General features: G+C 41.6%; 1 protein-coding gene across 1 annotated transcript in view; it reads left to right on the forward strand.

Moving 5' to 3' along the window:
- KCTD16 (potassium channel tetramerization domain containing 16) overlaps positions 1-21,866 on the forward strand; it is a 223,093-nt gene that overhangs the window by 189,900 nt on the left and 11,327 nt on the right. The gene's annotated exons all lie outside the window — the stretch shown is intronic.

The raw sequence follows: 21,866 nt of genomic DNA on the forward strand, positions 1-21,866 counted from the left end.
ACTCTATGAATAATAAGCAATATTGTTTTCACTACTCTGTTGTTGGGATACATACAGCTGGGGAAATAGCAAGTCAAAGATGCTGAAGCCAAAAAGTGATTATTTCCCAAAGGGAGATGCTCTCCCAAGGTGCTTGTGGGGTTGGAAGCAATGCGTTAGGGACATGAGCACAGTGGCAAGTTGAAGTAGCACCAGTTACGTTTTGGAAGAAGAGGTGGGGCCAGCTGGAAGAGCAGATGCTGTTTCCTAAATTATTGTTTTGGCTGTTCTTAAGCTGAACACAATGTCTTCTCCCTCCTCTCTCCCAACTTTTGTTTTCTGCCAATATCAGTTGAAAAAGATAATATTTCTTTTTTCCTGAGATGTCTTTTCAGGGTTGGATATTTTGCTGTGTGCTACCTACCATTGACACCTTGCATGAAAACATCTGAAGCATGGGCAGTAAAAGAGCTTCTCCCGAAGGAGGAAACAGGAAAGAAGACAAGAAGGTTGGACAGGAAGGAAGCTAAAATCTAAGGAAGCAGAGATGTGAAAAAATGGAGTAGACTGACTTGGAAGGAAAAACCCTTTTGTAAATTTTTATTGAGCACTTACTTAGGGCAAGGAGTGTATTTGTCAAGAACTTTCTGGTCAGCCAGGCTGGTGTTGCTCAGTATTTGAGCTCAGTGGTTGAGCGTCCACATATAAACCAGGAGATCACAGTTCAATTCCTGATCAGGGCACATTATGGGTTTGAGGGCTCAATTCCCAGTAGGTGGCTGCAGGAGGCAGCCGATCAATGATTCTCTCTCATCATTGATGTTTCTCTCTCTCTCTCTCTCTCTCTTCCCCTCTGAAAACAATACTAAAAGAAACTAATAATAATAATAACAACCACCCCCCAACCCCTCTCATGCTCCGGAGTGCACCACTCTGTTTGCAATATGTGCCTTCCAAGCCACTCTGTATTTAAATGAAGTTGCCTCTGTCAAGGCTAAGTAGCAGTCCTCCTTCATATACATATAACATGGCTACTTCATTTATTAGAAAGAAAATCAGAATTTGCTTTTCCAAATGAATGGTTGTTTCATTTAAGTATGATAGCAATTGAGTTAGGTAGTCACTTTAGAGAAATGAAGGGACTTTATTTATTTTTACTGTTGTCTGTGTCCATGAGTCTTTTTTTTCCTTTGCTTAATACTTTCACTTTTCTCACCCATTCCCCACCCCCTCCCCTCTGACAGGTACTTGCTTTAATTTCTCCACACGTACAATGAAGTGGTTGGGTGAATGACTTCTTAAGGTCTGTGTCTGTTCTAATGCTTTTAATGTTCTAGGATATAGTTAGATTATTCACTGGTGCACCATATACTTATGGAATTGAGTTTAGTTCTTTAACTCAGTTGGTGTTAGTAGGTAGTGGATCTTCAGCCTTAGGGGGCACACAAATCATCTGGCATGTTAAAATGCAGATGCCAGGGCCAGACTGCAAAATTTTGAATTCCTGAGTCTATGAGAGGAAGCAAAAAAAGTATGCAGTTTTAAAACATTCTCCTGGTGATTCAGATGCAGATGGTCCCAGGATCACACTCCCAGAAACATTGCACTGCAGGCATGTCATGTGAGGCAAGGATCTGATCTTGTTTTTATCTGACACAATACCTTGCACAAAATAGATACTTAATACGCGCTCATTAACTTGAATTATTCCTGCTTTAGTGAATCATTGGGAAAATTGCCTGGGCTTGGAAGCATTTTGCAGTGCAATGCACACTATAATATATGAAGTAATGAAAAATGTTAACACCAAGCCATATGTCTTAGGAATCACAACAAAATTTTCTATACGATGTATTTTCAATATGTTGATCATTTTAAGCTGCTCATTTTCTAATCCTGTGTAAGGAGCCATGTACGTTCTATAAAAATGAAATAGATGATGCGGTAACTTCTTTTTTTATTATTCTAATGCATCTTGCAAATAGGTGCTTTTGATAATATGTACATTTAGATAATCTTAGTCCCATTTCATCAGTGTTTGAAATTACTCTGGTTTTCATTTAAAAGTAAAACCAATGTCACCTTTTTTGTTCTTTTAAAAATCTGAGTGGGAAGGTTTTCAAATGAATCCCAGAATAAAGGTGAATGGAATCACCACGTGTTCCGCTTCTTTCCTGTGCTGGGAACGTTGATGTGCTTCGCAGACATCATGCCACCTTAGCCTCCCCACAACCCCTTTAAAAAGCAATTGCTGATTAGATTCCAGATAGAAGTAAAATAATATAGTATTTGTCTTTCCCTGACTGGCTTATTTAACTTAGCATAATAATTTCCAGGTCCATCCATGTAATTTAACAAGCAAAATTGAAACAGAAGCATAGATACATAGAACAGACTGACAGCTGTCAGAAGGGGAGGGGAGTTGGGAGCTGGGTGAAAAAAAAAGGTGAAGAGATTAAGCAAAAAATATATATACTAGGGGCCCAGTGCACGAAATTCGTGCACTGGGTGTGTGTGTGGGGGGGAGTATCCCTCAGCCCAGCCTGCCCCCTCTCACATACTGGGAGCCCTCAGGCGTTGACCCCCATCACCCTCCAATCACAGGATCAGCCCTTTGCCCAGGCCTGACGCCTCTGACAGAGGCGTCAAGCCTGGGCAGGGGACCCTCATTTCCCCCCATCACTGGTTCTGCCCCCAGCCCAGGCCTGATGCCTCTGGCCCAGGTGTCAGGCCTGGGCAGGGGACCCCCAAACCCCTCCGATTGCTGGCTCTGACCCGTGCCCAGGCCTGATGCCTCGGCCAGAGGCGTAGACCCCCATCACCCTCCGATCACCTGATCGGCCCCTTGCCCAGGCCTGACGCCTCCGCCAGAGGTGTCAGGCTTGGACAGGGGACCCCCATCTCCCCCCGATCACTGGCTCTGGCCCCCGCCCAGGCCTGAGGCTTCTGGCCCAGGAATCATGCCTGGGCAGGGGACCCCCATCTCCCTCTGATCTCTTGCTCCACCCCCCGCCCAAGCCTGACGCCTCTGACCCAGGCTTCAGGCCTGGGCAAGGGGACCATCATATCCCCCCAATCCTCGGCTCCGCCCCCCACCCAGGCCTGATGCCTCGGCCAGAGGAGTTGACCCTCATCACCCTCCGATCACCAATCACCGGATCGGCCCCTTGACCAGGCCTGAGGCCTCCGGCAGAGGCGTCAGGCCTGGGCAGGGGACCCCGAGCTCCCCACGGTTGCAGGCTCCGCCCCTGCCCAGGCCTAACACCTCTGGCCTAGGCGTCCAGCCCGGGAAGCGGGGACCTGCAGTGGCAGCAGCCCTGCGATCGTGGGCTTCGCTTTAGGCCCAGGCAAGGGACCCCTAGCTCCTGGGACTGTCAGCTTCGACTGTGCCCAGCTCCCATCGCTGGCTCCACCCCTACTTCCTGCTATCACTGGCCAGGGCGGCAAAGGCGCCTGATTCTCCGATCATGGCTGGGGGGCAGCTCTTAGCTCCCCCCTGGGTTTCTGATCACTGTCAGTGGCAGGGGGCTTCTTCCTGCTTTCCCTTTCGCCTCCCTGCATTGTGCCTACATATGCAAATTAACCGCCATCTTGTTGGCAGTTAACTGCCAATCTTAGTTGGCAGTTAATTTGCATATAGCCCTGATTAGCCAATGAAAAGGGTATTGCCGTACGCCAATTACCATTTTTCTCTTTTATTAGTGTAGATATATGACACAGACACGGACAACAGTATGGTGATAGCCAGAGGGGAAGGGAGGATGGGGGGACGTGGAAGTGGGCAAAGAGGGGATAAATGGAGACAGAAAGAGACTTGACTTTGGGTATATTTTATTGAGTTGTACACTTGAAATCTGTATGTTTTATTAACTAATGTCACCCCAATAAATTCAATTAAAAAAATGAAGTAATTGCTATACTCTTTGACAGATGAAGACACAGATCAGAGAAGTAAAGGTGATTGATTCTTTAAAGTCACCTAGCTAGTAGTCAGTAGGACTAGAAATTGTTTTTACCTAACATTTTAATGACCCCTTTCCAGCACACATGTTATTAGGAATTACTGATATAATTCCTTTGGGGGAAAAAAGTTCAAATATCGATGACTATAATTTGTCAGTGGTCCATGTGGGCCAGAGAGAATGATTTCTGTTGGATCAGATTTATACTCCAGTAGCAAAGACTAAAAGCCTGATTATATAAATGTATATAAACCTCCTGGATATTTTGGAGAAAGAACTAGATTACTGATAAGACTCTTCAGTTTATCCAAACAAATTGTTCTCCTCTGCTAATCTAATTTTATTATATATTTTCAGTCAAAATATATTTTTTTTCTTGAATTTTTCTTGAATTTTTCTTGAATTACCTCAGCTTTCTTTTCCTAATACATTTTATCTTCTCATTATATGCTAATATGTGTGTGCATGCGTGCCTACAGTTAATCTTAATAATTTGACATAGGAGATAGATATAGCCATAACTATTCCTATTTTACTCATAGAAAAACAGATTTAGAGAGAGATCAAATGATTCATTTAAGGCCAAACAGTATTAAGTGGGAGAACGAGGATTTGTCCCCATGTCTGCCTGACTTTGAAAGCCCATCCTCATGGCTACTTACCATCGACAGCAGGTGCCCACAGAAGCCAGACCAGCCATGACAGTGAGCATAGCAGGTCAGGAGTCAAAAAGGAAGTGTCTTGGCTCTCTTGCCACCCTTCTGATTTCCCTCAGAACCAGGATACAGAGAAATGTTCCTCTGCTATTATAAAATAATAGGTCAAATGCAGTGATAAAGTATAACCGATGTTCATCCCTGGTGTTGAAAAGCAATAGGGGTGTTGCAGTTGTGGACTGTAGTGAACTGGGTCTTTGAGCGGAGCAGCCATTACTCCTCTGAAGCCACCTGCTACATGGAAGGTAGTGGTCCAGAGGCACCAGATTTTCTGAGTTTTCAAGACAAGTTGGGACTCTAGATTTTTATGTAACATCTCATTTTTAAAAATTGGCTATGGTTTTTTAATTTTTTTTTTAATTTTGAAGTGTCAGCTAAAAAAAATATGCTTGCAGGCCAAATGTAGGTTCTAGACCACTTTCTTTCTATTTCTGTCATGATTACATATTCAACATTTTTAAATAAGTAGAAAAATAACTTATGCAGTAGCATCCAGCTTTCCTGATTTCCCACGTGGGCCATGATACCCTCCTCTTCCTCCTGCTTTCTTATACCCCCTGTTCTGCCTGTGTGCCCAGTACAGTTAGCATGTCTACAACGATGCTGTTTGAAGTTCTTTCTTAAAACTTTGTCTTTCCTGCTCTACATACTGCATCCCACCATTTGCTTATGAAGGACAGAGTGGAGGTGTGGGTTAATAGTTGCTATCATTGTTGTGAAGAGCCTATCAGTGGAAGCGGCTGCCTCTATGTCATGCGTGCTGTCATCTGCTGATCTGCTGGCCCAGAAAGAAGGGGGAAAGTGGTTCTTGCCACACATGATCACCAGCACACAGAGCCCTCAGCTCTACTAATCTGTGAAATTGTTTCCCACTTCCCAGCACACTAAAGCCTAATTGCTTTCTTCAATGAAACAAAGCCGTCCACTGAGCCTGTTTGTTGAGCTGGGAGGTTACTCACCTGTGACAGTCAGCTTATCGCTGGGGTTGTTAAAGAAATGCTTACTGTTTGGACAAAGTAAACCTTAAAAGTGAATGCTCACCCTATGGGCAGCTCTACCTTTATGGGTGATCTTTGTCTCTTATTTTAAAACCTGAAATCCACTCCCTAGGTAATAAGTGACTTCCTGTTACTTGATATTAGTAGTTATGTATTTATGGTTGACACAGGAACTGATAGTTAAATGTATTTCGCAGGGGACACGGCAATATTCATAAACATAATATTCAGCACCTGGATGTTAAATGAGGGAAGGATGTGCAGCCCATGAAATAATATTGCTGAAATGAATTATGGTAATCCTCTTAAAAGGCCAGAGGGAGGAAAAATTAAGCACCATTGGCCTCATGCTTCATCTCACTTACTTAAACCAGTGATGGCGAACTTATGACACGCGTGCCAGAGGTGACACATGAACTCATTTTTTTGGTTGATTTTTCTTTGTTTAATGGCATTTAAATATATAAAATAAATATCAAAAATATAAGTCTTTGTTTTACTATCGTTGCAAATATCAAAAAATTTCTATATGTGACATGGCACCAGAGTTAAGTTAGGGTTTTTCAAAATGCTGACACGCCGAGCTCAGAAGGTTCGCCATCACTGACTTAAACCATGCTTTTCAAGTTTTGATGTAATGCTACACATTGCACCCTTTTGGATATGGTACAGGATGTTGATTGCAACTGGATCGTGTTTTGAAAGAATCACCAAAGCCAACTTCTTCATTCTGGTTGAAGTGATTAGAATATTAGCCTAATCAGTACCTATAACACATGTCATAACACAGTTGCATCATAGTGGTGGTTACTATTAAATGGGTCACATAAAATACTTTGTTCTGCATTTTTACCGTAGCACACATCGTGGAATGCAGCTGAGCAAAGGAGCCTTTAGTCTGAATATCAGCACACATTTCCTCATGATGAAGGCTGGTGGGATCATCTCTCTGGGTAACAAGGGGAGCCAGGTTCATTCTGTCCTTTCAAAGTGGGACAGGGAAGCACGCAAAGACAGAACAGAGAAATACACTGTGGGGGTTAGGAGGGAGGTGGCCTGAGGTCAGTACAAGAGAATTCGTGGGTCTATAGTGGTTTGGATTTTTTAAACAGATTTTCATCGTATTTTTTTCTTTCTTCCTTACTGTATTTTAGCTTCATAAAAATGATAGTTCATTGAAGGAAATAAAATAATATAGAACTATATACAGGAAAACCTGACAGTTGGCCCCTCACCCTCTCCATCCTACTGAACAGACCCAACTTTGGTTAATATGCTTTACCCTCTGTAACCAGCTTAATTTCTTTATTTGTAAGTCAAAAGTAACAATAGTATCCTCGCCCTAGGTTTGTTGTGAGGTTTAAATGAATTAATGTATGGAAAGAGCTTATAGCAATGTCACTTCAGATTAATGTATCTATGTGTCTACTGATCTAATATATCTATCATGATATTATCCCCCATTTGCTTTTCCCAGCACCAATTTATCATGAATATCATTTCATATATAGAACTCACATGTAGAACTGTCTTGTACATATACCCTACCCCTTCATATTATTAGAAATGGGATTGCTAGATCCAAGGATCTATGTATTTAACTTTGACAAATATTGCTGAGTGTCTTTTGAAACAGCTGAGTTGATTTACACTTGTGTTAGTAGTCCTGAGAGTTCCCTTCGCCCACTCTTTTGCCACCATCAGTGGTGATGATTTTGTTGGGTTGTGGCTGTTGCTTTGTGTAATTGTGTGCTCATGAGTTCTCTGTGAGGTGTGTGTGTTAGAGTTTTATTCTGATTCCACTCTCTGGCACATAGCTTTCAGCCAGTCACACAGCCAAAAGGCAAGAAGCATCTGTGCTTGCATGAGCATCTTTATAGAGCTACTCTATCTAGCTCCCCAGGGAAACCACTTTGATTTTAACCAGGCGACCTGTCCTGCAGATGTGACTCCAGAGTAGAAGCTGTCCGAGTCTTGGCCCTTTTCTTCCTCTTGGTTGGCTACAGCTGAAGCCCTGTGGGGCTTTAATGAATGTTTGCTCTCTGGGGCAGGCAGTCCTGACGTGGAATTGACTAGCAGCCACCTATTAGGATGATCTGGTTCTCGTACTGCTCCACCATAGTGTTGAACATTTTCCTCTTAGGATTTAATTTGTAGGGACCATATGAAAACTGTGCACTTTATTTAAATCCTTAGACCTAATTTTAAAAGGCTGCTGTTTGTGGCCTAGCGAAATGGCATCATGGGAAGAAACTGATCTTTGGGTCAGGAGATCTAGATTTTCCTCTCAGGATTGGGTCCAATTCCCACTCTGCCAACTAGTTCCTAAGTGACACTGGGAAACATAGTTAACATTATAGTTTTACTTTTTTGAAACAAAAGATATTTTTATAGATATCTTCCAAAAGGTAGCAAGCCAACTCTTTCCATTACTTAGAAGTAATTAATTATATGAAAACATGCTCAAAGTCACTAATCATCTGAGAGATGCAAATCAAAACAACAATGAGGTGCCATCTCACACCTGTCAGACTGGCTATCATCAACAAATCAACAAACGACAAGTACTGGAGAGGATGTGGAGAAAAAGGAACACTCATGCACTGCTGGTGGGAATGCAGACTGGTGCAGCCACTATGGAAGACAGTATGGAGTTTCCTCAAAAAACTAAAAATGGAACTCCCATCTGACCCTGTGATCCCACTTCTAGGAATATATCCCAAGAAACCAGAAACACTAATCAGAAAGGATATATGCACCCATATGTTAATAGCAGCACAATTCACCATAGCTAAGATCTGGAAACAGCCTAAGTGCCCATCAGTAGATGAATGGATTAGAAAACTGTGGTACATCTACACAATGGAATACTATGCTGCTCTAAAAAGGAAGGAACTCTTACCATTTGCAACGGCATGGGTGGAGCTGGAGAGCATTATGCTAAGTGAAATAAGCCCGTCAGTGAAGGAAAAATACCACATGATCTCACTCATTCATGGATAATAAAGACCATTATAAACTTATGAACAAAAATAGATACAGAGGCAGAGCTGCCTCAAACAGATTGTCAAACTGCAGCGGGAAGGCCGGGGAGGGTAGGGGGGTAGGAGGGGAGGATAAGAGATCAACCGAAGGACTTATATGCATGCATATAAGCATAACCAATGAACATAAGACACTGGGAGGTAGGGGAGGCCAGGGGATTGTCAAGGGCGGGGGGAAAAAGGAGACATATGTAGTACCCTTTGTAATACTTTAAGCAATAAAAAAACAAACAAACAAAAAAACAAAAAAAAAGAAGTAATTAATTAATTGCAGAGTTGTTTCTCATAAAGATGTGGCCTAGGAGCACATTATTCATACATTTTTAAGCCTTGGATAAATGTCTGGTAAATCCAGCTCTTTACAGTCTGGTTTGGCTCTTGTCTATTTCTTCATCTTTCCATGTAGATGTCCTCTGACAAGCCCACCAGTAAACTATGCTTCAGTCATACCAAACTGCTTGTGGTACTAAAATGCATTACCCTATTGCTTCTCTGGTCCCTTTGCATATATGTTCTCTCTGCCTAGAATTACTCCTTCGCCTAACATGACTAGTCACCTGGTAATCAGCATATAACTTGTAGGTAGTAGATCTGAAGAGTATTGCAAGTATCTAGTTTAAACATTGCAAATGAAATGGCCAATTTATTACAGATTTGGGTGGTTTTTTTTCTCTCTAAACTGTTCCAAGTTGAATGCTAACTGTGTGAGAATATGAGCCTGTTCTTGAAGGTGAGCCTTCAGCAATGTCTGGTTAACTCTGTGAATTTCTGGAGATTAAGGTTTGGTCTTTGGAAAGTTTATTGAGAAGGATGAGTTGCTGACAAGGACCTCTGTAGGGTATTTGCTCCTCTGGGTGATGATTTATATTCATAACACTGAGGCTGAAGTTGAAAATTAGACCTGCCACTTTAAAATATGCTTGGTTTGGCTCGGTGTTGTGAGGAGTAGATTCTTATCAGCGATTGCATTAAAACGGCATCAGAGACAAGAGCAAGCGTATTTTTTAAATGACAGCTCTAAGAAGCCTTCCTGTTTTAGATTAAATCATGATTCCCAAAGGCTAAGCCCTGGATTAAAGATTCTGATTTGTCCTCATATTCTCTTAATCAAATCTCCTTTTCTTAATGCTTCCACCATTAGGAAAAATGAGAAACCACTTCTTCCTAATGGCTTCTATGGTATCACATTAGGTCCTAGTAGACACCAAACAACTCATCTTGGTTTGAAATAAGATAAACTTTTGGTACAACCAGTGAACCACTGTGAGCCTGAGGCTGTTAAAAATAATGTCATAGGTTCATCTTTACCATTTGGAAAGATTATGGTATAGAGTCTGGAATCATTCACACCAAAATAGTAAATTACCTTGTGGTGGAATTACAGCTGGTTTTCTTTCTTTCATTCTTTTAATATAATATATTTTCATTCTCTTATAATATCTATATGTATATATACATTGAAAGAAGTTTAATGTAGTTAGAGGGTTTTACTCTGATATAGTAGAGGCTGCCTTTTTCAAGACTATTTGAGGGGCCTGTAGAATCTATTACTCTTGATATATTTTTCATCTGAATAGCAGAAACTATAGAGTCTCTTAAAGAATCTTAGCTGCTTCCTTTCACTCAATTCTGTGGAGGTCTCAAGTTACAACACCTCATTAAAAGAAAGAGAAGTTTTTGAGCAGAATAGTCAGTTTATTAAGATTAAGTTAAATGTATTTAAATTTTACTCTCCAACCTATGCCTGGGATAGACAGCACAGGAGACAGGAAAGGTCGGCTTGCGAATCTGTGTCTGGTTTTGTGAGGTATGGATCAGGTCAGTCAGAGAACTCAGCTGTGACTGTGCTGGTTCTGCCCACCTAGAGAGAATGGCTACGAGGGAGATACTAATTACATGTTAGAAAGGACAGACCAACCGGTGCAATAACAAGGAACTGAAGCACCAGTCTTACTTTCTTTTTGGAAGCTCTAAAATCAAACTTTAATCACAAATTGTGAAATAGGACACAGGCAGTTAGGAGCTGCTAAAATATTAACACATCTATTGAAACAGAAACTCGGGCACTTTATTATCTTCATGACCAGCTCTGGGATTTCATAATTAAGTCTGTCGGTTTGATTTATTTAGACTCTAAGCAAACTTTCAAAGTGCGTTTGAGGGGCTTTGTTCTTGGAGCACAGAGACATTGCATTTCTCAGGCTTTCGTCACGTCAGTGCCCTGGCTCAGAAGCAGCTATTCCGAGAAACTTCTGTTGAGCATCTTTGCTCATTAACTGTTAGAAGGACCCCAGACATCTCCCTTATCAGTGTGGCTATTCGGAAGGGAGGGCGCGAGGGAAACGTTATACTTGGGAGTGAAACTGTATGAGTTGCAGCACATTAATTTCGCTTGGTCCATTCTCGTCGGTACTACAGATGGACTTTCCTCTTATCTCTAATGTAAGCCCTTACCTGGTTCTACATATTTCCCCATTGGGCAGAGTGAGTGGAAAGATGTACACTTTCCGCACTTAGACACATTATTCCTTTCACCCTCAAAGGAGGAGGGGAAAGGGGAGGGGGGAGAGGGTGAAGGGGAGAGAGGGAGAGGGTGAGGGAGAAAGGGTGAATGGGAGGGGAGAGGGTTAGGGAGGGGAGAGGGGAAGGGAGAGTGAGGGGGATAGGGCAAGGGGGGGGGAGAGAGAGAGAAAGAGAGAGAGAGAGAGAGAGAGAGAGAGAGAGAGAGAGAGAGAGAGAGAGACCAAATGCCTTAGGTCCTAATCAAACTTGACTTACTCTGTTTTTACTAATTCAGCTTTAGGGCCTGGGCTGTAATGGAACTCTATTAGAAACTCTGTCCCTTGAATAAAAACTTAATGTACAAACCAAAGGAATGACATAAGCTGAACATACTGTAAGCCTGTTAATTTTCAATAGTGTTTGAACTTTAGGTTGGGCTCCTGTTCCTAAGAACCCAACAGAATACAGAGATAGCTTCTTGCATTTCAATGTGTTTGCAGTTAGGTTCTCTCTCGCTGTTGTAGAGAACACACAATCAGGTATTAAGATGTGACAGGATGATGGAAATGAGAGAGTGAAGTCGGCACATGGGAAGGCTGTAATTAACCGGAATGCATATTATCGTCATCTGCCATTGTTTACAAACAATATAATGACTCCTGATTGTAGAATTCAATTCCAGGCTCCTACTTTGTGAAGTCAATCACACAACCCTAGCAGGTGCAGATCAGCAGAAGGAGAAACCAAGTAAGAGTTCTGATGCACAGGATAGAGCCAGAGACAGGGAGAGCATCTTCTGTCAAAAACTGTTGGACTGTTGAGGATTTGAAAAAAATTAGTATTTTCCAATGCCTTAGTTATTGACATAACCATGGCATAATGGGAAAGAATTGGACTTATAAACAGAAAATTATCTTCTCTAATACATCTTCTCTAATACTGAGCTTGGACAAATCTTTTGCTTTCCTGGGCCTTACTTTTCTTATTTGTTAATTGAGAATAAGGAAATCTACCCCAGAGTCCCTGCTGTCCATCTCCACTCCTAGAAGTTCCCATCATCTCTTGCCTGATGCTGGAGAAGCCTCCTTGCTGGCTCCCTGCTTCTTTTCTCCCTCATCTATAATCTGTTCTCTGGAGAACAGCCAGAGTAAGCTTGCAATAAAGACTAAGTAAGCCATGTAATGCCCCCATTAAAATCATCCTTCTTAATGCCCTGGTATAAATATAACCCCTGAGTGTAGCCTGTGAGGCCCTATAAGAGTTGGCCCTGCCTCTCTCTCAAATATCATCTTCTACTATTCCTCCTCCCTTAGCAAATTCAAGCCATGGAGGTCCTCATTCTGTTCCTTGCACATGCCATCTTATTCCTACCTCAGGACCTTTGCATGTGATGTTCCTGTTGCTTGTAATGACTTCTTCCTGTTCTTCATAGCCTGGCTCCTTTTGGATATTAGATTCTTACTCAAATGTCAATGTCTTTAGAAGTGCAATCTGACCACTCTATCTATTGATTGCAACCCTCTCACCACAGCTCACTCCATCATATCATCCTGTTTTATTTTCTTTGCATTCATCATCACTACCTAAAATGTTATTATCTTTTACTTGTTTATTGTTTATCTTTTTTACTGGAATGTAAGATCCCTGTGGTCAGCAATGTACCCATTGCCTAGATAGTATCAAGCAGAGAGCAATCAAATATTATTTTAGGGCCGAGTGAATAAATGGGAGGATCAAATGAGGCATAATGAATGCAGATAGTTCTATAATCAATTAAGTATTGTGCAAATACTAGGTTTCATAATTTCTTCTCCCCTACTAAGTCATGACTCTTCCCAAGTCTTTGTCAAAGTGGAATGAGTACCATTTTCAGCCAATGACTCTTTCAAATGGCAACTTACTTTTCAGAAACATAATTTATTGAAAGACAAAATGAGCAAATAGAGTATATGAAACTTTTTATGACAAATTTTAAGACATTCTATATTCAGTTTGCTAAGGTCAGTTTTATGTTTTATGCTGTGCAACTCTATACAATCGTATGGGTGCATGAATGTCTCATAGAATTATTGAAACAAAGGTATTTTTATAAAATTAGAGAAGTGTAGAAAAAAGGAATTTGATTTTTTGTTTTTGTTGCTTGTGCTTTTGATGTCATATCTAAAATTTATTGCTAAGATCAATTGTCAAGGAGTCCCCCCCCCCATGTTTTCTTCTGGGGGTTTTATAATTTGGGGTATGTTTAAGACTTTCATACATTTTCAATGAATATAATCTCTATCAAAATGCCAATGTTATTTTTCACAGAAATAGGAAAACAATTCTAAAATTTATATTGAACCACAAAAGACCTGCACAAAAGAACTGAACAGCCAAAGCATTCCTGAGAAAGAACAAAACTGGAGGCATCATAACTTCAAACTATACTACAAAGTGATAGTAATCAAAACATTATGGTGCTGGCATGAAAATAGACATGCAGGCCAAGGACAGAATGAAGAGCACAGAAATAAACCTTTGCATATATGGTCAATTAATAGTTAACAAGGGAGCCAAGAATACTCAGTGGGGAAAGGATAGTCTCTCCAATAAACAGTGTTGGGGTAACTGGATAACCACATGCAGAAGAGTGAAACTGGACCCTTATGTCACTCCTTTTGTTCTTTCTTTATAAAAGCTCGTTCCCATCTGTTTCCAAATGTTAACAATGAAGAGTGTGTTACTAGTGGTCTAACCAATGCAGAGAGAAGGATAGATTTAATAACCAGAGACCAAAATATGTAGAACTCAAATGTCTCCCAGTTTAACTTCCCCATGGTTATCACAGGGATCACACTTTTGCTTTCCATCACCTGGGGTCTGGAAATCACTAGTGCTAACCTCCACTGGTAGTGCACCCTTGCTTTTATTCCTTGTTGGATACATCTGTCAAACAATTTGAATGACTGTGTCCAGTGAATTAACCTCGCAGGTGTAATGGTGGTCTTCACAGTGCAGGACATTTCTCCCCATAAGAGAAGGGTGAGTTGGGCAGTCTTATGAGGTTGTGCATTTGTGTGTAGTTAATGAGATTTAGCAGAAGAAAGCAAATCATATAGAAAGGATTAACTATCATCACAGTGCATAATTTGTCCCTCTTTGAGCCATTTTTGTTGCCCTTAAAGTCATGGCTGGTCCAATACAGCAATACTTGTGCCTGAGCCAGGAGGAGAAAGACATATACAGGGTGTCCTCCAGAAATGGATACACACTTTAACAGTTGGAAAACTCAATTTTGAAAATGAGAAGTATTTTAATAAACACTGCCTTTATAATTATTCAAAGTATGTGAAAACATTTTTGGAGCACCCTATATTAATTGATTTGTTCGTCAGTGATGTTTTCCAAAATGTTATCAATCTATGCAAATGGGGTCAATTCTTTGGTAGAGAGCCCATGAGAGTAGAAAGTAGAGATATTGGTTAAGTCATATGAAGGCTGGGCTTTGAGTCGACTCTCTATTGAAAGAAAAGCAAACGAAACAAGGAACTATCCATATTGAGATTGCCTTATAAACATTTCACACTGATTTAATATTAATGTTGTCATTTGGATATCAGAAGTAATCATTCTCTTTTAAAAACCATTATTCAATGGTATTGGATGTATTCTAGGCATTTGGGTCACGCTGGGGATCAAGATCATTTAATTCTCATCTTCCTACCTGAGAAGTATTGTTATTTGTAACACTTCCAGGTGAAGAAATTTAAAGTCACCCACAGATCTGAGTCCTATTCTTGTTTCTTTGCCTCTAAACCTCAAGTTTTGAACCATTAGGCAGACTGCCAGACTTGTCGAAATTCTGGGGTCAGCTGCCCCAGTTTGCATCACAGCTGGCCCCTTAACCTCCCTGTTTCCTAGTTTGCTCTTCTGTAAAATGTGAATGACCATAGAATCACTTTGTAGGGATGTTGTAGATCTCAAATGAGATTCTGCAAGGCAACTGCGGAATAACACCTAAACACTCTATTTAAGGCTGCCTATTACTATTAATTGGTATTCATAGAAGTTGTGGCTATGTGGGAAACATCCTCAATTAGAGTCATCTTTTGAAAACCTAATAAAAAAGAATAGTAATTTGTTAGTGACCATTTAGCAGAGATTCAGGCAGAGCTGCCAAGTTATGTAAATCTATTATGTTGTCATCTGAATATAGCCCAGTGAAAGGGAGGCATTCTTTGTATTTTATAAAAAGTGAAAGGGCAACTCGATTTCTTTTATCTCCTTTCACTGGCCTTTTTCAAAAACTTATCATGAATGGAATGGTTGGGTCTCTGCCTGATAAGCTCCTTCCAAACAGGCATCATTATCCTGGAACATCAAGTATAGCGATGAAACAGGCATTTATCCTGGGGTCAGATCTACCAAAAATCAAATCCTAATTTCATCTTTTAGTAATCTTATGGCTCATGGACAAATTAGTAAAAAATTAAGAAATTTAATTTCCTCATTGGTAAAATAGGAATAATATTTACCTTAGAGTAGTGGTTCTTAACTAGAGGTGATGTTGCCCCCGGGGACATTCAGCAACATCCAGAGACAGTTTTCGTTGCCTTGTCGGAGGAGGGGAGGTGCTATAGCAACTACTTGGCTAGAAGCCAGGGTCGCTGCTACACATCCTACAAAGCACAGGACAGTCCCCACAACAAAGGATTACTCAGCCCAAATGTCATTGCACCAACACTGAGAAATTCTGCCTAGGAGTGTTACTATTAGAAAGAAGAATGTTTGTAAAGCACTTAGCAGCACACATGACACATGGTTAAGGTAGTCATACTTCATTGATGTAATTTGCTAGGCTCTGGCCACTGATGTGCGTTCTCTGGCTTTCTCTGTCAGGCCCAAGCACTTTAATTCACGCTGAGATGCCAGGCTTATTCTTCCTTTATGGGTATATGCTGTTTAAAGGAAGGCCTTTTAGATGTTGATTCTGAGTTATCTCTAATGGAATGTTAGTCAGCCCGGCACCTGGGGAAGTTTGGGCCTCTCTAGGCTTCTTTCTGTTCACCCTGGGAGGTAGGAATTAGGTGTTGTAATTCCTTACTTCTCTTCACTGGTTATGAAAGTTCAATAAGATGATGCAGGTAAAATGCCCAGTCCTGTGTTGGCATCCTGTGAATGCAAATGCAGGTCAGAGTTATCATCATTGTGGCCACTTGTATTCTATCTCTATCTATCTCTATCTCTATCTCTATCTCTATCTCTATCTCTCTATCTCTCCCTCCTTTCTCTCTCTCTCCCCCTCTCTCTCTATTAGCCACATCATATTGGCAGAATCTGCTTTCTCCAAACTGCTCTGTCCTGTGTTTATCTTCACTGTTCTCCACAGTGGACTCTTCCTGAGAAATTTTATTTCCCCCAGATGTTGGACTTTTCATATATGAAACCTTTTCTAGTTGGGTTTGATTTATCTACCTTTTGCCCACATAGCTTTGCAGCTTCTCATGTGTCCCTGGCATGTGCCAGTCAGGGCTGCAGACCCAGAGTTGGGCTCTGACTCTCTTAGGCCCCTTTCTCTCTCCTCATTATGAACTAGGGTGCTCAGTGGCCTCTGAGTTTCTTCCAAGGCTCATAGCATGATTCAGTCCGGCCTGCTCACAGTGCCGCTCTGCAGTCATCCTGGCTGGGCTTTCCCGGTGGGCAGGGCACGCTTTCACACACACTCTAAACCAAAATTCACTGCCTATACACGTCATTTGTTTGTCTCCCATTCATTTATCCTGAAGATAGTTCCTGTGTGCCCTAGAACCCTGACATTTATTTGTCCTGGCATGTGCATTAGAATTCAGAAGGGGACAAACACGGGCCTTACAGTCAAGTGTGGGAAGCAGACACTAAACAGATAAACCATAGTTACACTTGGTGGTTGTGAAAGGCATGGGCTAGAGGTTGGGACTGGCTTAAGTGTGGTTGGAAATAGATAGGTAAGGCCCCTCTGAGAAAGTGACATTGAAGGCCAGCTGTTGACGACAAAAAAAGTAAATAAGAGCTAAAGAGATGGAAGTCAGAAGAATAAATGTTGTTGGCAGGAAGAAGAACAAATGCAAAGCCCTAAGGTATAAAGAGGGCGGTAGGGCAGGAACCAGGTGATGGTTTTCTTTTGTTTCTGTTTCCCAAATCCTCCATTTTGAGTTCCAGCAGGTCAAGAGTGTGTCTTCCTTGTCTTTTGCATCTCAGGCAGGGTAAGTGTGCTGTCAGTAAGCTGCCACCTCTCACCAACTCACCCGTGTCTGCTGCGCTGCTGGGGTGGGGTTCAGCTAACCACACTTTCATTGGTCAGGTGGCTTCCTGTTGGGTTCTGTCCATGAGGGAGTGCACTAGAGGAGGACTACTTCTCTGCATTGGCTCATCAGCTTCAACCCAACTCTTATTTACCCCAGAAGTAGTTGGTCCCAGTTTCCAATTTTGCTTTTTTCTGTAATCCCAGAGCCAGGCCCCTTCGGAGATGGCAATATCAGCAGGCAGTGTGTCCATCCGAGGCCCTGACTGGTGCATGGATGGTTTAACTGTCTCAAACTTACCCAAACTTGCCTCCTCTTAATGAGGAGCCCCAGCTGGCCCCATCCAAGGCCCAATGTCCACGCGGAGAAAAGGTCAACCACAAGCAAGAAATGACGATTGTCAAGCTTGAAGATTCATTTTTCTCAGAAGCTTGCACAGCCTGCCTGCTCCCAATCTGCACTCGGCAATATCTTTCCCAAGGTTAGCAGAATTAGAAAAACATCAATTTGGCCGTTATTGACTTTTCAGCTGGGATACTAAGAAAGTCTTTTAGCAGCCCCAATAAATTAAATCTGGCCACCTCGCTCCCAGACGGGCAGGCTCCTACATCATTGACAGAGGAGACAGGGAAAGCGGTTTTCCCAGATGTCGCTGTAAATGATGCACATTCTGTTCCCAGCCATTAGCAGGTGGGGAGTTGGAGGTGGGGGGAGATTGCAGAGCTGCCTCTTTTAAAAATGCATAAGCACTTTGTGACTTTGCTAAGTCGTGTTTCGCTCAGCTTGGTTTGAATTTTTCATAGGGGAGAAAGAGTCTGTTGTCCTTCCTCTTTTATTTCTTCTCTCTCAGTAAGGACGTCCACAGTTGAGATCATGGAAAGGGGCCCAATCCAGTCATAAAGTCTGCTTGATTGGTCCTTAGTTTTTCCAAGTTGTAAAATGTTGGAAGATTTGGGCTTTAAGGACTTGGGGCAATTGGGTTTCCTGCCCTTCCCCATTTAATCCAAACTACAAATTCCTCTGGGCTCTGGGTTCAAATTGAATTGATGTGTCTTCAAGTAAAACTTTATTCTGGAAGACTCATCTATTTGTGAACTTGTGAACACTGTCCTGCAAAGGAACCTTCCTTCCAAAACTGCCCCCTGGTCACACACTGTGTGCCAGGCACTGTACCTGCCTGTGGGTATTCTCACTCCCACACCACAGTCAGACATTACGAAGTGCCCATCAGTGTCCTTCCTAACACGATGCTCCAACCAGAACCAAGAGTTAGTTGTGGAAACATAATAATTATATCGAAAAGCTGATTTGTTTTATGTCGAGCAGTGTCTGGCTTATGGTAGGACAAATAGGGACCAAAGAATGGGATGCTTATTGGGTACCACAAACCAGGAATCACCTTCACATTAACTATCTCATTTCATTTTCCTAAGACTCTTTATGAGGAAGATACTATTAATCTTATTTTTCAGATGAGGAAACTGAGTAGTTTATCAAAGATGACAAATTGTGAGTCCTTACTCTGGAGCCTGAACTCTGCCCTGCTATGTTATCAACTTGATGCAATCCAACATCTGTGTTTGGCTCATTCATTCATTCATTCATACATCAAGCATTTAAGGAAATCATGTGCCAGATACGAACAGATTCAGCAGTAGTGTGTTTTCAATAAGATAGAACTATTAGTTCCTTTGATGAGCAACTACTTAATAGATCCCAAAAGGCAATGAATTATTTGCTTTTTTGATATTAATAAATCAGGCTTTTCTTGGAATGAAATGGTGCCCTCTCTCCATCTGGCTAATCAATTGTATCCTATTTTCTCCTCAAATGGAGAGAGTTATTATAGTCAGTGTTGAAACCTTAGCAAACTGGGAGCAAAAGTATGTTGCAATTTCCACACCTTCCAGGACTGGCGAACACATGTCAGTGGGACTTCAGGGGCGAAGTGTCCCGCACCCACAGGCATGGTATTTCTGCATTCCAGTTAAAACCCTCAGCCTGTGGTTAAGTTTTTGGTAAGAGGGTAGTCAGACAGACTGTGCTTCCGGAAAAGAAATAGGTAGTTATCTCCTCACAGTTGATTTTTTTTTCAAATTTTACTATAACTCACACATAGTACCTTCAGCCAGACTGTATTAATCCCATCTTCTTCCTTGATTTCAACATAATATATAGACTCCAGAAGCCAACCTATGAATTATCTTGCCAAAATGCTAAAACATTCAAATGTTCTCATAAAATATTGAAGCATGTGGTGCTTTAACAGGCTTCACTAAAATGAAGTTGTTCAATTTCCTTTAATAGTGCTAGTGCCTAGAATAAGTGGAAAGTAATACTTCCATTTGCCTGGAAGCTGGAGGATCCCAGCCGACATTTAAATCCATGATCATCTCAGCTGTTCAGGGCGAAGTAGCTGCATCGGTGCCAGGCTCCTGCTTGGGCACACTGGAGGGCCGCGTGCAGTTTCCACGGGAACACACAGGGCTCCCTCACATGAGCACGTTGGTGTTGTCAAGTGGCTGTTAGGAGAGTTTCAGGTTCCCCTCCGAGTCCACTGCCTGGAATGACGTTTCATGGGGAAGGCATCTCTGGGGCAGAAACACCCAGCGCTTGCATTTCTATTGGTTCAGCAGTCATTTCCCACGTCGCTGGCGGGTACATGTGGGATGCTCTGCTGCACGGAAGGCATTTATTTGTAATAGCCCAGGACAACTAGGACATTTGTGCTGCCGCCATTCCTTATGCTAAATTGGATTGTTGCAGTTCATTTAATGGGTATATACTAGTAAGTACAACGATTCCTCAGTCACATTTTAAAACATGGTTTGAAAGAGCGAGTTCACATTAGAGACTCTTGGAGTTGTGATTATGGGACTTCTTTGTTTTACTCCCTCTGGAAAACGGAATCAACAGGCGTTGCTATAAATAGTTAAATTATTTAGGTATGTAGAGGACAGGCATTGTCCCAGAAGACAGGACAGAGCTTTCCTTATCATTTCCATTCTAGGTTTCCTCTACTTTGACCATATTTGAAAATGGCAATGAAGTGGAATCTTATTACAGAGTAGCCCATTATATATGAGAATAGGATACAGTGCACATTAAACTAGGTCTCCTATAAAACACATAAAGTTGCCACATTATCCTTGTCCCCAATATTAGTATCATAAAGGGCCTCTGTTGCCCTTTGTTTTTTATGACGTAAGTACAATGAACTATAGGAAGTGCCCAATGCATACTATATGATCAACAATAGTCTTGGGTTCGTGACTCCAAGAAGACTGGCTGTTTAGAGTGCGAGGCTGGGGCAGTTACTGATATATTTAGGAAATTGCTTTGAGCCATAATCTTGGATTTTCTAGTTCAGGGAACCACCAACTGTGTATCTGAAAAATGGCTCTGCCTCCACATCTCCAAACTCAGTGCTGAGAGTCAAGACTCAGGGGAATAGGGAGAGAAGGACTCACACTGGCTTAAATGAAAAGTCCAGATAGGATTAGCTTCAGGTATGGCTAGATCCAGATACTTTAAAATTACTTACAGTCTTTTATTGAATTCCTATACTGTTCCTTAGGATTACAACAATGGACACTTCACTGTACCCACCTACGAGTGCTCATGATATAGGAGCCTACATGCAGAAAGTAAAAAATAATTCTAATGAATGTGTTTAGGGCAATAATAGAGACACAAAATATAAACCATAATTCAGAGGAAACGTTGACAAATACTTCTGGGGAGAGGTAAACAAGGACTTCCATGTGAGGTTAAACCTTGAACATTGTTTGGAAGGAGAAGCAGGTATTTTACAGACAGGCAAATTAAAGAAAAAAGGCTAGTTACTTGCAGTATGGTGTTTGGGAGATCTGTATTTGAATACTAGCCCTGCCACCTACAAGGTGTGCAAACTATGGGAAGTTGCTTAAACCCCCAGGGTCTTAGTGTCCTTGTATGGAGCTACTACGTTTACAGAGTTATCATGAAGATCTGATGAGTTGATGAGTGCACAGAGCTTATGTGGGGGCTGGCACAAAGGAAGTCCTTCCTGACTGACAGCTGTCATTCCACTCAGACTGCTCTCCTGTACAGCTTCGGATTAGGGTTTAACATCAGCCACAGTGAAACCAACTAGCATTTATTGAGTGCTTACTGTATACCACATACTTCATTCAGAACTTTGTTTGACTTATCTAAATCCCCCCTACAACTCCAGATAGTAGGAGAATCATCTTCATCTAACAGATGAAGAAACTGAAGCTTTGAGAATTTAAGGGGTCTGCCAATGTACCCAGGTTAGTAAATGCTATAGCTGAGTAGCCTTACCCAGGGCTACCTGGCTCCAATGCTGTGGACGTGAGCATTAATGATACTGTATTTCCTCTTACACAGCAGGCCATTATCA

Source organism: Myotis nattereri (genome assembly GCF_964212035.1).
Source record: "Myotis nattereri genome assembly, chromosome: 5".
NCBI lineage: Eukaryota > Metazoa > Chordata > Mammalia > Chiroptera > Vespertilionidae > Myotis > Myotis nattereri.